The sequence below is a fragment of the Poecilia formosa genome, unplaced genomic scaffold, assembly GCF_000485575.1.
Source record: "Poecilia formosa unplaced genomic scaffold, Poecilia_formosa-5.1.2 Scaffold670, whole genome shotgun sequence".
Classification (NCBI taxonomy): domain Eukaryota; kingdom Metazoa; phylum Chordata; class Actinopteri; order Cyprinodontiformes; family Poeciliidae; genus Poecilia; species Poecilia formosa.
In genome coordinates, this window is record NW_006800609.1 from 156310 (window position 1) to 171640 (window position 15331).

Below are 15331 nucleotides of genomic sequence, written 5' to 3' on the forward strand. Positions count from 1 at the left end.
ATTATTGCACTTCCTATAGTGGTGCACTAACGTGAGTAAGTAAGCTTCATTTTAATGACCACACTAATTCAATGTGTAACAGTGGTTTGTTTAAACCAGTCACATTAAGCCCAAAAGAGCAATGGGCTAATATTATTGCTAACTTTAGGGAAAAGGCTAATGAAAATGCTTTGCAAGGCAGTCACTTCTCTTCCCTGTATAATGCCATATTACAGGCCCCAATTAAGCAATATAGCCAACTATAGAAAGTAAGTGAGTCAGACATAAAATAAGGGACAAGTGGTGAACACAAACTGAACCACTTTGTCACAGAAACTTTGAAGGCAAATATGGAAAAGGAATGAAACGGCTATGTGGAATGATCTAAAAAAGCTATTCAGCAAACCTTTTACCAGAGTTTGGTATATTGTTCTGTAAAATCTAATTCCAAAATTTAAAAAATCTGTAAACATCTATAAAACAGTATACTGTTAAATACTATGCTATCCAAAATAGCATAGTATTTTGCATTATTTAGTATATTTAGAATAAATTCAATTATAATCAGATTTTAAGATAATTTTTGCTGAAAAATAAGAAACAAAAATGATAGCTTTCTTACTAATGTTAGAGAAATAATAAATTAGAATCAGCAGCAACTGCAGATAAAATGTGCTGATCCTGGTTAAGTGTTAAGCTCAGATTGATTCACCTGTCTTTGCATCTGACCTAGCAAAAGCTGGAATCAAAATTAAATTCCTCATTCTCTAACACAGAAACTTCATTAAGCCTGAAAACAGCTACTGTATAGAAAATGTTGCTTTGTAGAAAATGTTTGGTAATGGCAGAAGGTCCTACTCAGAGTTGAACTCATAGCTCTGGAATCAAAGGCTAGAGTGGTGACCATTACACTACAGGAGACTCCATGTCCCAGATCAGTGTGTTCACCTACAACATCCTGTGATAAACTTGACCCCTTGGGTTTAGGGATTGGGACGGGGGGTTGTCTGGTTTGGAACCAGAGACCTTTTACATGTTAAGGAAACATGACAACAACAACACCACAGAGTCTGATCTTCTGTTGGCTGTTCTTGGTAGAGGCTACAAAACTTGTGAACTCCTGTATGAAATGAGGCAGGATGGGGGCTTGACAGTTTGTTCATTTTCAGCACTGTCTACAGCCCTGTAAAATTAGCATGTTTGTTAGAACTGTGAATGAAGTGTTAAGTTTGAGGCATTTAACATGGAAGCCGTTAATCCTGCTCTGATTAGTTGTTAGCTTGATTTCTTTTGACAAAAATTCTGTTTCTCTAAACAACGATCATTCTAACTGCTGTCCATCCAGCCTGACCCAGCCCGAATCTGCAGGCATTGTATCAGAGCCCGACCTGACCACACCAATTAACTTTAATTAAAGACCTGAGCCTGAAATAAACCCAACATACTGTATTACTTTAATTAAGCCTCAACTGCTTTCGTTTTAGTACCATAATTTGAGAAACCAGTGTAACTTCTTCTGTTTTTAACTTTTATTTAAAATCTTCCAGCTACATCTTGTCACCTGCTTTAATTGCAGGTTGAGTCAGATGTGTGACTGATAGGAGTGGAGCAGAGCGAATCTAAACTCTAATCTACAGCTTCTTGGATACTTATTTTCCACAACTGCTCCACACAAAACACTCCCTGAAGTTCCCAGGTTCTGTGTTCTAGTGTTAAAAGCAAGACACACTAAACAATTAAACATGAACATAAATGTGAAATGTGTGTATTTGCACAAGGTTTGCTTTGTCTCATGTCCCTCAGTTGGGTCTGTTTAGCAGATGTGTTTCTGTGTTTGTCATAAGGAAAATGGAATGCCTGTGCAGCAGAAAAGTGGATAGACTGTGACATTGGCAGATTTTAGGATTTTATTTCCTCGCCTCAAGCAGGACCGCTCACACACACTGGCTAGCCTTACATACGAATAGTCACTGAAAACTCTTCATTCCTCCTCAGAGCAGCACTGCAGTCCTCCATCATGAAAACAAGACAGCATCACACACACCAATGAACAAAGCTTAGTTCAAAAGAGCCACTAAAAGAGCCAGAGCTGCCTCATATGTAGACAGACAACATGTCACTGAGCGTTTGAGGGGAACCGCAGACAGGCTGCGGTTTGGCAACAAAAAACAATAAAAACAGAAAGAAAAAAAAGCAAGAAATGTTGTGGTAAATAATCCCTAAGGAAATGTTTTCCTCTGGAAGACTGATTGCTTTCTTCCCTGTAGAAATCCAGAGTGCTCACAAAAGGTTAACTTTGAACAAAGCCTGACTCTGGAGCTTTTGTCCAGCATCCTGCCATTGATTAGCAGCTGACAATAAAGGAAGCCCATTCAGTTTTTACCTCCATAAACCGGAAAGCATGTCAGCTTCTCATGGACACAGACAATGTGTGCTACGTCTATGATTTAAAATTAAAATACTGTCTTTATGTTTGATCATTATAATCAAGTCTAGGAGGACTGATCAATAAAAAAATATTTTTTTATATTTTCAGTGATTCTTGAGAATATGGACAAAACAGGTCCTATGCATGAAGCACAAAATTTGAATAAAACATACATAAAATATATATTTTTTTCAAATATCTGACTGAACTAACTTGGGTCATGTGAGCACAACAATATATGTTTTCCTGATGTTTTCTGAATATTTTTCATTTTAAACTTTGTAGTAGGTGGAATCCCTTGTCCTGAAGCAGAACTCAACACATTATAATAGTTTAAAACAAATATAGAAATAGTAAAATAATATATTATGACAATTAAGTATAAGTATTCAAATAAATAATTATAAAAGTATCAATAAATTGAATTAAAAATAATTTTTATATATGTTCCAACTCAGTTGAAATTTGTCCCAAGTTTTTGTCAACACTGTCAGACATAAAAAGAATGCAAAATAATAANATCCCAGGAACGACATCAGACATCTCAGTCCAGAAATGTGCAGTTCTAGGCACAGCCAAGATACTGCTCCCAGGCCTCTGGTAGAGGACCCGAGCTCAGAGGATGAAAGAGACCACCCACGGAGGGTGAGAAGGGAATTTTTTTTTTTTTTATATATATATCTCAAGGACAAAGATGCTGTTGGAGTGTCCTATCCATAATGAACAGCCTGTTTGATCCCATCAGGTTTGTTGCTCCAGTCATAATACATGGAAGGATTCTACTTTGAAAGCTAAACAGTGACACATTTGACAGGAACACACCATTACCTAAAGTGAAGCGACAAAACTGGGAATCTTAGAAAGATTCTCTGCAAGAACTGGGCCACCTGCACATCCCTCACATATGCACCAATAATTCCCTATGCAAAACTGTGTGGAAGGAATTATGTGTCTTCTCTGATACATCTACCATGGCCTTTGGAGTGGCCATAAGTCACAGCCATAAGTGGAGATGGGACAAGCAGTGTGGGTTTCATTTTTGGGAAAGCCAGACTGACACCCCAGTCAGAGCCCACTATCCAATGCCTGGAGCTGTGCGCTGCAATGGAAATAGCTGACTTCATTTTCAGCGAGATTTACTTTCAACCAGACGCAGTGAAATTTTACTGCAACAGTAAGGTTGTTTTGGGTTATGTACATAACCAGAGCAGGCGATTTTATGTATATGTGCATAACAGGATTCAGCGTATACACCAGTCTTCAAAACCTGAGCATTCCCCCGGAGCAGAATCCAGCAGACATGGCATCCTGGCCAGTTCATGCCTCCCAGCTATCCTCCACCATGTGGCTCTTTGGACCAGCTTTCCTCCACAAATGCTATCATAAGGAAGAGATCACTCAAACACATGAGCTTGTTATCTAGCTTGTTATCTGCGCAGTATCTTGGCTGTGCCTAGAACTGCACATTTCTGGACTGAGATGTCTGATGTTGTTATCTGGATAGATGAAGACTTTGATGTGCGACCAAGTGTCACATGCTATGTTACAAAAACTCAAACTCTCATTTGAGCGGCAGGTTTGTGGATCCATCCATCCGTCCATCCATCCATTCATTCATTCATTTTCTGTGCACCCTTGTCCCTAGCAGGGTCAAGAGGGGTGCTGGTGCCTATCTCCAGCAAACGTTTCAGGCGAGAGGTGGGGTTTACCCTGGACAGGTCGCTAGTCTGTCGCAGGGGTTTGTGGTTAGTTGGAGGTAAAGAACTCATTAGCTCTATTATTCATTCCTGCATCACCTGCCATAAACTCAGAGGCACAGTCATGGAACAGCAGATGGCTGATTTGCCCCCTGAATGCGTGACAGCAGCGCCACTTTTCACATTCATAGGTATGGATATTTTTGGGCCGTGGTCAGTTACTACCAGACAGACGAGGTGGCCAAGCAGAAAGTAAGCAGTGGGCTTTGCTGTTTACATGCATGTCTACCAGAGCAGTACACATTGAAGTTATTTCTACTCAGGATACATCAGGTTCCTCTCAACTTTTAGATGTTTGATTGTGGGAACAAAACCTTCTACTGATCACACATTTTGACAAGAGGCAACTAGTGAGTGTTTGCTTGTTTGGGAGCCAGCATGCTAGTGCTAGCCTCCATGATATTGTTTGGGCTCTTTTTGTCAGTGCAAACTAACTTTATTTGAGTGTTTCTATGTCACTTTGAAGCATTTAACTAAAAAGTATTTTGAATGGTGAAATACTATTTCCATTGTGTGCTAAAATGGAATATTGAGAAATTTAAAAATGAATATGGACTACTCACAGGAGTTTAATTATTTTTATAGTGTAAACCTATTTACTATAGTAATAAGAAAAAAAACATATAATCTATTAATATCCTCCTGACTACCACTAGTTCATTTTTGACCTCTGTAGAGGACATTTCTAAACTTGAATATCTCCCACCCCCTGCATTCTACTGAATTAATTCCTTTTGGTATCTGGAGAGGACATTTAGGGCTTTTCAATGATACCGCATGTGAAGGGGTAGGACTTTTGTACATACCTTTTTCTAGTTCATAAAAATGGCGTTCATCAGTAATAACAGATTTTATGGGAAGAGACAAAGTAAGTGCATAAAACCTTTTATTACCTTACAAAGACTGTGGGATTTTTAAAAAAATGGTGATTGGATAATATTTTTTTTCCTGGTATATATAATATATTAATATAACCTATTAATATAATAGATTATATTAATATAATGATTTTTGATGTTGATAAGACTCAGGGTTATGAATTATCAGGTCTGTTTTACACAAGCCAGGTTCCTGTGGAAGATCCTATTCCAGATCTTGTTCCAGGCCAGGAGACAGGATCTGCTCCTGTCTGTTGCCAAGCGGACCAGACTGGCAAGCTAACCATCCATCGAATCAAGAGAAACGTCACATCCCTTCAACTCCTTCCTGTCTGGTAGGATATATTCAAACCCACAGCCACACTTTCATTCTTACTCTGGACTGAACTGAATTGGATCCTTTTCCATCATCCTGATCACTTCCATGAAAAAGCTGAATTGTTAAATGTTGCCTTGGATAAAGGAAAAAAAACATTTCTAGGATTTTATGGACTATTTGAAGTACTTCTCTGTATATATTGTTGTAAATATTATTTAATACACTTCACTAATTTTGCACTATTCGGTTGTCTGTGTTTTAACAAATTACCACTCCCTCCAGCAGTCGAGCCAGGAATTTTCTCATCTGACCTCATTAACTAACTTATAATTCATTCTAATATCCATATATGTAATATCTTACATAAAGAAAAAAACAACAACAAACAATTCAGGCTGCTGCACCCTCCACCCTTCAAACCTTTCCTTTCCAAGAAACAGAAGTAGATTTCTAAGATTAACATTTTATTTTCTAATTATGTTTTAGTTGAGTGCAATGCAATCTTTGTAGGAACATGTTTTATGACAATGTTTTTGCTTTTAAAAAAAAATCAAATTAGAGGTGTGCATAAAAGGAACATCTTTCTCAGATATAACGAACACATGAACAGCTTTGGCTAGTAATTTGGTGCAAAAATTGAAAGATTTTTTTCCCCCTCTTCTCTCCATTTCTTCACTCCTGCAACAAGAAGAAAATAAGACATAATTACAAACAGTACAAACACATTTCAGCAAAACCATAACACATTTTCAAGCAGCTTACAGTTAGAAATTACAACCAAAATGCTTCAGTTGTTAGGTCTAGATTCATGCTTTTTCACATAGCACCAGATTGGTTTGCACAGCTTTTACTCCATAATAAAATAATAATTATCAGGTTATCTTTAACTGCTACGTTAAAACCTGTTTGATGATCTGAAACGTTAATTGAAAAAAAAATAAATCACCACAACATCTGGAAGGGAGAAACATTTTATCGTGAATGTTTGAAATGTTTTGGAAAGAAAATGAAAGTGAAAGAAAGCGATAAATTTTACACTCACTGAGAAAACTTTTAAGATTTTGAGAAACGCTCCGTGATTGGTTCAGGGGGCACAGGCTTCACTTCTCTCTGTTCCCCTCTCATTTCTGCAAGGGCCACATCTTCTGGAACAACTGAGACACCAAGATCACACAAAGTTTCTGTAATAATCCTCAAGTTTCGTGCAAATTATGAAAAGGCTAAAACAAGGACTGTACCTGGTGAGTCCCCATGGGAATGGACGGACATCAACTCAACTCCGACAACAACAACAAGGAGTAGGAACAGAACCAGGACTTTCATTTTCTTTGAGAGGACATGGACGATCAGTCGCACAACTGGTTTATGATAATCAAAAACAGAAGGTTGAAATGAAAGCTCACCTCAGGTGCAGCGCATTAGCTGGGAGTTATCAGCGGATCTAATTGTGATGGGCTCTCAGAGGTTTTGGAGTTTACACATACCGGACTAACAGGTATGAAAATGGGTGCGTCTCTAAACTATTTTAAGAATGTTACCCAGTCGACTGCCAGTCCAAATGTGTCCCTGAAACAGTTCACTCATTGTCATTTTAAGAACAGAGAACAGCCTATTGTGTGGCTTAGCTGGTGAGACTGAATTGTTCATAAGACTTTCTCTTCATTGTACTTTTCTAGAAGCTATAACCAACAATAAGTTCATCCATTTTACTTACTTATGCTTCTGTCACCAAATTAAGGCTTTAGCAGAAGTATACTTCAAAAACTCTGGTTAGGTACACCATCCAATCATAATTTATGACAGGTTATGAATATGAATATGAAAATAGGGAGAGGGGAAAGGGAGGAATTTCACACCTCTTCACACAGCTCTCATTGTCTGTACTTGTGTCTGAAAGACACCTATCTCCTACTTTTCAGTCTAATCGACTTGCATCTAATCGAGTTGTATCCTCTCCTCTCTCTGTCTCCTGTGTCTGAAAGACATGTCTACTGTTCTTTTGTGGTCTATTCGAGTTGTCTCCTCGCTCCCCATTCTTTGTACTGTGTCTGAAAGACACCAACTGTTGGGAACTGGGGTTTTGCCTCTTTGTGGGGATTTTCTGTTTGTATGCTGCTTCCCTCGGCATCCACTAGACCAGAGGTTCCCAAACTGTGGGGCGCGCCCCCTAGGGGGGGCGCGGGAAGCCGTCTGGAAGAAAAAAACAAACAAAAAAACCCATGAACGCTGTATGCGCTGGGTTTTTACCTTAGAATGGCCAACTCTCTGTTATTCCTCTGTCAATTTGATACAATAGGGGCTTCCGCACTTCCCATATCTGTGTCCTCTGTCACTTTTATCAGTTGTTAAAACTGTTTAATCCGTTGTTAACATGTCGTAACCTGTTTTTCCGAGCCGCCTTTAANGATGAAAATTTGTGAAATAAATGCTTAATTTTGGTATACTGTAAAGATTTCATGGACCTGATGAGCTACAATATGGCCTCCTTCAGAATAACATCATATAAATTGAGGTAGTTTGACATTTTGTCCTTCAGATGTCACTCCATCAGAGTTTTTAACTGACAGTGTGACTCATTCAGTGATAGTGTTGACAAATCTCACTTAAATGTGCAGTTAATTAATTTTAATGTATTTTACATAAATGGCATTACTTCACATGTATCAAGTATTTCATTTTACTCACTAGTTTGTCACCACTTTCAGTTCTGTGTCAACTCCGTCATGCACTTTCAGCTCCATCAGATGGACTTTATGTTGTTTTTTGTTTTAAATAATATTTCTTTTGTTTCTTGAGAAGCATTTGTCTGTAAAACTGAGTAAAAATGTTACTAATAGGGTCATTAAAAATTATATTACTGTAAGCGTGAAAATTGGAGTTATGAAATGTAAAATGTTTTATTGTGAAAGGCTCCTCGGATGGGGGAGAGGAGCGAACATTCGGAAACAGCTGAGTGCCGGTCAGCTGAGTTCGATGACAGCTGATGGTGTAGCGGAAAAAAATTAAATGTTCGACACTGAGAAAGAGCTCAATTATTTTCTGTGGATTATTCTACAAAGGAGAATCACAGTAGCTGGACACCCATGAGTCTAACATTACATTTATTTTTGTCAGATGGTGTTGACAAAGTTCTGGGTCAGGTCCATTAAAAATGTAATTTTCAAAAAAATGTTGCAACTGGGAGCCTGCACCTTAGCATCTGTACGTTTCCAAATCATTATTTGTCATATTTGTATACATAAGCTTGAAGAATAATTAAATTTTTTGGGGGAAAATTTAAACCCATTTTGTCCCACTTCTCAAGAATCACTGTTTTGTAACACATTTACTAAAGGTGAAAGCAAACTTTGACCCATGTTATTAATTGTTGTTTGTTTGCCTGTTGTATTATTGCAGTTGTGATATTCCTAATGTGTATGGAGAAACTAAATCTGAAATAGTAAATCACAGAAAATGAGCATAAACTGGTTCAAAAAAACCTGGCAGTGCTTTGTGTCCACCCTGTGGTTTAAAGTATGAATTACAAGAGCTGAAGTTCTCTTATTGAGCAATGTGTTTAGCTATTGAGGACAGATAAATCAAGAAAATACAGACTGGAGGTATCCCAAATAACAAAATAAAAAATCTTTTTTACAAAACTGATTATTTCAGCAGGTTTTCCGATTATACAATTACAATTGCACAATTATATTGATGACAAAATGTTGTGAATCTATTATCTGAAAACATTTAGCCTCTTACAGATTTCTTCTGTTTGTCAAATTTAAATGTTTCTGTTTCAAATGTTAATGAGACAAAGATCAATAAAACAAAAATACCTCTGTTTTTACGTGTCCTGTTCAGTTGTGTAGCGCTCAGAAGTGTTGTCTGAATGCCAAAGTTTACTTTCACTAGTCTATTTTCAATCAGTTTTTTTTGCACCACAAAAACCCTTTGGGTTAGGGAGTCGGGCGGGGGGGTTGTCTAGTTGCCTCCTCTTTAAAACTGAGGATTTAAAGATCCTCAGCTTCAACTGAGGATCTTTATATATGTATATATTAAAAATTTTAAATTGACATTTGTGAATGTATCCAAAATAGACCAGGGCACATTTGCTTATTGCAAGGGGACGCAACAATTAAGAAGAAATGCAATACTTTTGTGAGGAAACTCAAAAGAAAACAATGTTTTCTTTCTATTCTTCCTTTCTTTCTTTTTTTAATAAATTCATTCATATTCAATCTGACACAGAAGCTGCGGTATATGTCACCGAATCCGTGACGGTGCATGCATTTGTTTTTGTTTTTTTGTTTGTTTGTTTTTTGTTTAAAATAAAATAATACATTTTCAGTCTGACACAAAAGCTGTGGCATATGTCAAAGAAGCAAGAAGTTGCCGTTATTAAGCTGTAGCTGGTCATGGCACCCCGTGCCAGGTTGCGACAGGCTGGCTGGTCCGGCACCCTGTGCTGCTGGGCCGTAGCACCTGTCCCAAGTGCCAGTAGCAGATTGCTGCAGCCCATGGCACCTTACGCAGTAGCCAGTGGCACCCGTGGCACTTTACGCGGAAGCTGTCAACATGTATTCATTGAGGCTCTTTAAATGTGTATATATTAGAAATTTTAAATTGACATTTGTGACTGTATCCAAAATAGACCAGGGCGTATTTGCTTTTTGTGAGGGAATGCAACACTTAAGAGGAAATGCAATACTTTGTGCCAGATCTACTGGTGCTTTTTTTGTTTGTTTTTCTAAATAAATTCATTCATATTCAATCTGACACAGAAGATGCAGTGTATATGTCACAGAATCCGTGACGGATGTATTTGCTTTTTTGTTGTTTTGTTTTTGGTTCAAAATAAAATAATAAAATTTCAGTCTGACTCAAAAGCCGTGGCATACATCAAAGAAGCAAGAAGTTGCCGTTATTAAGCTGTAGCTGGTCGTGGCACCCTATGCCAGGTTGCGGCAGGCTGGCTGATCTGGCACCCTGTGCTGCTGGGCTGTGAGACTGTTGTGGTGCTGCTATATTGAAATAGTGGAAATAAGCAGGCATCAGACGTAGCTCAGCTTCAGTTCTCTCTGTACACTCTTGCGTTCTGTTCTTCTTCTCCATATACAGCATATATTGTCACATACATAGTCAGAGCTCCCTCTGCTGTCCTTTTCATGCAATAACAGGACATAACAGGCGCCTGTCCCAGGTGCCAGTAGCCTAGTGCCAGTAGCAGATCCTTGAAGCCTGTGTCAGGTTGTGACAGCCCGTAGCACCTTACCCGGCAGCCACTGGCAACTGTGGCACAAGTGGCACCTTACGGCAGCTGTCAACATGTTTTCAATGAGGGTCTTTAAATGTATATTAGAAATTTTAGATTGACATTTGTTGAGACTGTATCCAAAATAGACCAGGGCATATTTGCTTTTTGTGAGAGAATACAACACTTGAGAGGAAATGCAATACTGTGTGCCAGATCCACTGGTGTTTTTTTTTTTTTTTGTATTCTAAATAAATTCGTTCATATACAATCTGTCACAGAAACTGCAGTGTATATATCACCGAATCCCTGACGGATGTATTTGCTATTTTTGTTTGTTTTGTTTTTTGGTTCAAAATAAAATAATAAATTTTCAGTCTGACACAAAAGCCGTGGCATACGTCAAAGAAGCAAGAAGTTGCCGTTATTAAGCTGTAGCTGGTCATGGCACCCTGTGCTGCTGGGCATTGGCACCAGTGCCAATAGCCAGGTGCCAATAGCAGGTCGCTGCAGCATGTGTCAGCTCGCGGCATTCTGTGGTACCTAAGCAGCTGTCACCAGAAGTGCTGCGGCAGTCGTTGACAGGTACCAATATGAGGTCGCGGCACCTGTGGCAGGTGCCAGTATGAGGTAGTGGCACCCATGGAACCTGTGGCAGCTGTCACCTTAAGTGCCACGATAGCTGCCGGTGCCACGATTTGAGCTCGGCCCTGCTGTATACTGAGCGCCCTCTGGCGCTATTGGCTCGCTTGCAATTACCCCACCAGCAGATGCAGCCTCCACCTCCTTCCTGCCACATGCGGATAAGGCGGAAAGGAGGGTAGAAGTCGGGTTTCTTGCCGAAGCGGAAAACTAGAGCGGTGCACGAGTCCACACCTGGGGCTGGTGTTCTGTTGGGGCGCCAAATGACAGAATGCCATACACGCGGCACAAACGGACGGCTGCAACTGACAGAAACGTACGCTGGGATAAACTAAGCGCTTTTAGTTAATCAGCCACATGACTGAGAGTTAGATCATATAAGCCTTATTGCCAGCGACGGCCCAACAGCGATAAGCAGTCGGACTATCATCAGGGAACAGGAGGCTTGTTTCATACGAGTGTGCTTTGTAGTTGACTGCAACTACCTCCAGCAGTAATTACACATAGAAATCGCGACAATCATGAGTGGCCATCCAGTTATCGGAAAAGAGTTGACTCGTTTTACCTTGTCGCATGTGCCGAACTGTTGGCTTGTATATATGACGTTGTGATGGACCGAGTTAAAAACAGGAGGAATCACAGGATATATTAGAAAAACAGGGTATTTTTTATTTTAACCCAAAGATTATAAATGACAAAAAAGATAAACTGAGCTCATAAAAGAGGTCAAAGAAACAAAACTGAACTCAGGCAAAAATGTAAACAAACTGGCTGCACAAACAAACATAACTGACCTAACAAAGAAATGACACACAGGGGTATATATTCTGGCTGATGAGACCAATTAAGACACAAAAGAGAATACAATTACAAATAACACAAAACAACTAACAGCACAGCTAAGTTTGGCTAAACTAAAGACCCCAAAAATGAAAATAAAAAAATATTAAAGTTTAAATACTAATATTTACTTAAATACAAAACTTATCTAAACAAAGAAACTACAAATTCCCCCTGCCAGCAGGAACTAGTGGTGCAGTCCAATCAGCATTTAAGCCTGCTGAGCCCTGGTCCCCATCTTTTGTCTGGCCACTCCAAGGCAGGTAAGTACCGGCAAAACAAAGAGTTAGTCTTAATCAAACAAATTAAAATTTAAGTTGATATAAATTCATATGTTAACTAAATGTGCGCGCTAACAAAAAGAACAAATGTATCCAAATCAACTAATAAATATTTTACTGAAACTAAAGTGTTGTTGTGTTTGTATGAAAAATAAATTGTGCATAAAAAAGTTACCGACTACTGACTTTACAGTGTGGCCATGGGTTTGGCCATCACAGTCGTGGACCTCCTTAATGCGCATGTCAGTGTACTCACTGCGTGTATGCCACCTTATTATGAGTCAGAACCGATAGACAACGAGGCAAAGAGGAACAGAATTTGTCAGGGCGAGTGACGTGGTCAACTATGAACGACCTGGAAAACAGGGCACTCGTAAAGTTCGGATCACTGTGTGGGTGTGAAAGCTGACTGAAAGAGGGCAGAGGATGACACAGAAGACTGGGAAATATTCAGACGAGCTGCAATGAGACCATGCAATTAGGGAGAGCCAGCGAGTGGCTTCAGATAATGATCAGAACCACCTAACACTTAAGAAAAATGGTTCAGCGATTAAGAGATCAGTGGGCAGCTGGGGTTGGAAGGCAGAATGTGGACAAGAGACAAACTGAGTCAGATACGATGGATTCCTGACAGAATTTGGAGCGATCTAAAGCGATGGAGGGATAAGAGGGCTGAGGTGACCTGAGCGGGGAATACTAAATGAAGCTGACAAAAGAGCATCTGCCATTAGAAAGGCGGAGCCGGTGATATTTCAGTCAGCTTAAAACCCGACTCTGGGAACCACACAAGCTAATCACATCTCTGAAGATGCCAGGACTAACATAAGTTTTTTTCTTTGTCATTTCTAACCAAAGTTATAAAGAGCCAATGTGGAAGATAAAAAGAGCCACTCATAGCTCCAGAACCACAGGTTGCTGATGCCTTGGGTGCCAAGTTGAGGGGTGCTACTGCAAACAAGAAGAGAGAGGAAAAGAAGGAGAAAACAGTCATTATAGTAATATTGTGCAGCCCAGCTGCGGCAGGTAAGTTCTTAAGAGGCGAGGAGCCATCCGACTGCCAGCCGTCTAAATAGAAACTGTCAATGATTCTTCAGTAGAGGAACACGGGCAACCAGTGGGTAAAATCCACAATGTCATGAAGGGAAACCAGAAAGCCAGGAACTCGGGTTACACAGTGGTTAAATCTGAGGCATCACAAGGAAACACCTGAAGGAGAGGCAACAGGAGTATATTACTTGAAGTAATCTCAGAGAAAACTCAGAGAGCAACCTCAGAGGGAAGCAGACTACCATAACTGGCAAACCCTCAGCCGCTTAAGTGCTGGCAGCCAGCTCCTCATATACTCTGAGATGATGAGGTGATTGAACACAGGTTCACTGACACCAATCAGCAGGCACTCCTTCCAGGTAGTGCAGCCTCTAGGCATCGTCTAGAGCAGTGGTTCCCAAACTTTTTCTCCTGGGCCCCCCAGTGGTTTCCAAACTATTTCTGCCCCCCATGGCTTACAAATAGCTGTCTGGTTGAACGATGTGTGTAAGCGAAGGGGGTGGGGGATGGATTCTTAGAGACTCCCTGTTATACTCTGCCCTGACTCAAGATGAACAAGGGGGGGAGGGGGGGAATCAACTTTTTGGGGGGCAAAATGAATCGTAGCTGAGCATAGACAACACCAGTAGCCTAAGCTACTTGTTAACAAGCTTAAGGTGCTGTATTGATATTAGCTAGTGTTGAGAAAATAAATTTAAAATAAGCTAGTTTTAAAACTTAACATATCCTGATTCAAATGGCCTAATTGTGGTTTTGAATTTAGTAATGTATTCTGACTTTTTGACCTTTATGTTACAGCAGATGGTTTGCTAGGATCGTTTGAACTGCCTTTTGTCTGTGTGGGAAAACAATACAGGAGAAGTTGTAGCTTTTCACACTCATCTGTGAAAGGCTGTAAACACAGCAGGGGTTTCTGGCTTCAGATAGAGGGTCAGAGATAGCTCCTGGTTGGATGATGTAACCCAAGTTACATTCTAGGATTATTAGGATTTGAAATAATCCAAATTAAGTCAATCCAAGTGATTTCTTAAAAACTAGGTTCGTCTGCTGGAGGAGGTGGCAAATTGCAAAAACACAAAGACAAGTAGATGGTGCAAAATCAGTGAGTTGTATTGATATTTACAATATATACAAATTAGTCCACGATTTAGAGTTCAAAATGGGTTCCTTAAACCAAGGAACTCAACCAGTCTTTGTTAATGAAAGGGAAAAAAAACAAAAAATAATCCAGTTCCATCAGTGAAGATTTGTTGGGCTGAATCTCCAACCAGTTCGGAAGAGTTTCCTCAGAAAATAGGCGTTGTATTTCCGGATCCGCTACGGTTAGCTCGTCAGTCTGGTCAGCATGAAGCCAGACAATCCTTGTTATATCCTAGACCCTTCAGCCACTCCTTGAGCAGGGGATCTGCAATATACCTGGCCAGTTCCCTCTTGACAAACCGTGATCGTTTCAACGTTTAGCCGAATGTTCACGTCTGCACGTCAGGGTCCGACAGCGTTTCCTACCTAAGGTGCGATTCAGCAGCAATATAAGCCGTAGCTGTCAATTTAGGACGCTGACGTGCAACTGTCACATGACATTGAAACATCGCGAGACCAATAATGTTCTCGCCTGCTTGGTGTTGAATAAATTAAGGAAAGGAGAATTTTAATTAAATCTTTAAATAAAAATAAATAAAATTAGATCTAACAAAATAGAAAATAAAATAAACTGAATCTAATATAGAAGAATTATCCTGGTTACAATGAGCAAAGATACGCCTTATTTGAATAAATTAAAGAAAAGAAGATAAAACTTTCTACACAGAAGTAACAAATCAGATTTTGCTCTTGCAACTTCTCCAAAGACGTCTTTAATTTTTGTTTGTCGTTTCCATCTTTTGTCTTTTTCTCTCTCAGGTAAATTCATGTGTTGTTTGTGCTCTGA

The 15331-nt window shown here is 39.6% G+C and overlaps 1 long non-coding RNA gene across 1 annotated transcript; it reads right to left on the reverse strand.

Annotated features, from left to right (window-relative positions):
• Positions 1–5806: 5806 nt before the first annotated feature.
• On the reverse strand, positions 5807–7041 carry LOC103130765 (uncharacterized). Its single transcript, XR_475262.2, has 4 exons — positions 6765–7041; positions 6600–6687; positions 6404–6515; positions 5807–6039 (listed from the first exon to the last, which is right to left on the reverse strand). It is a non-coding gene; the product is annotated as an uncharacterized LOC103130765 (long non-coding RNA).
• Positions 7042–15331: the final 8290 nt, after the last annotated feature.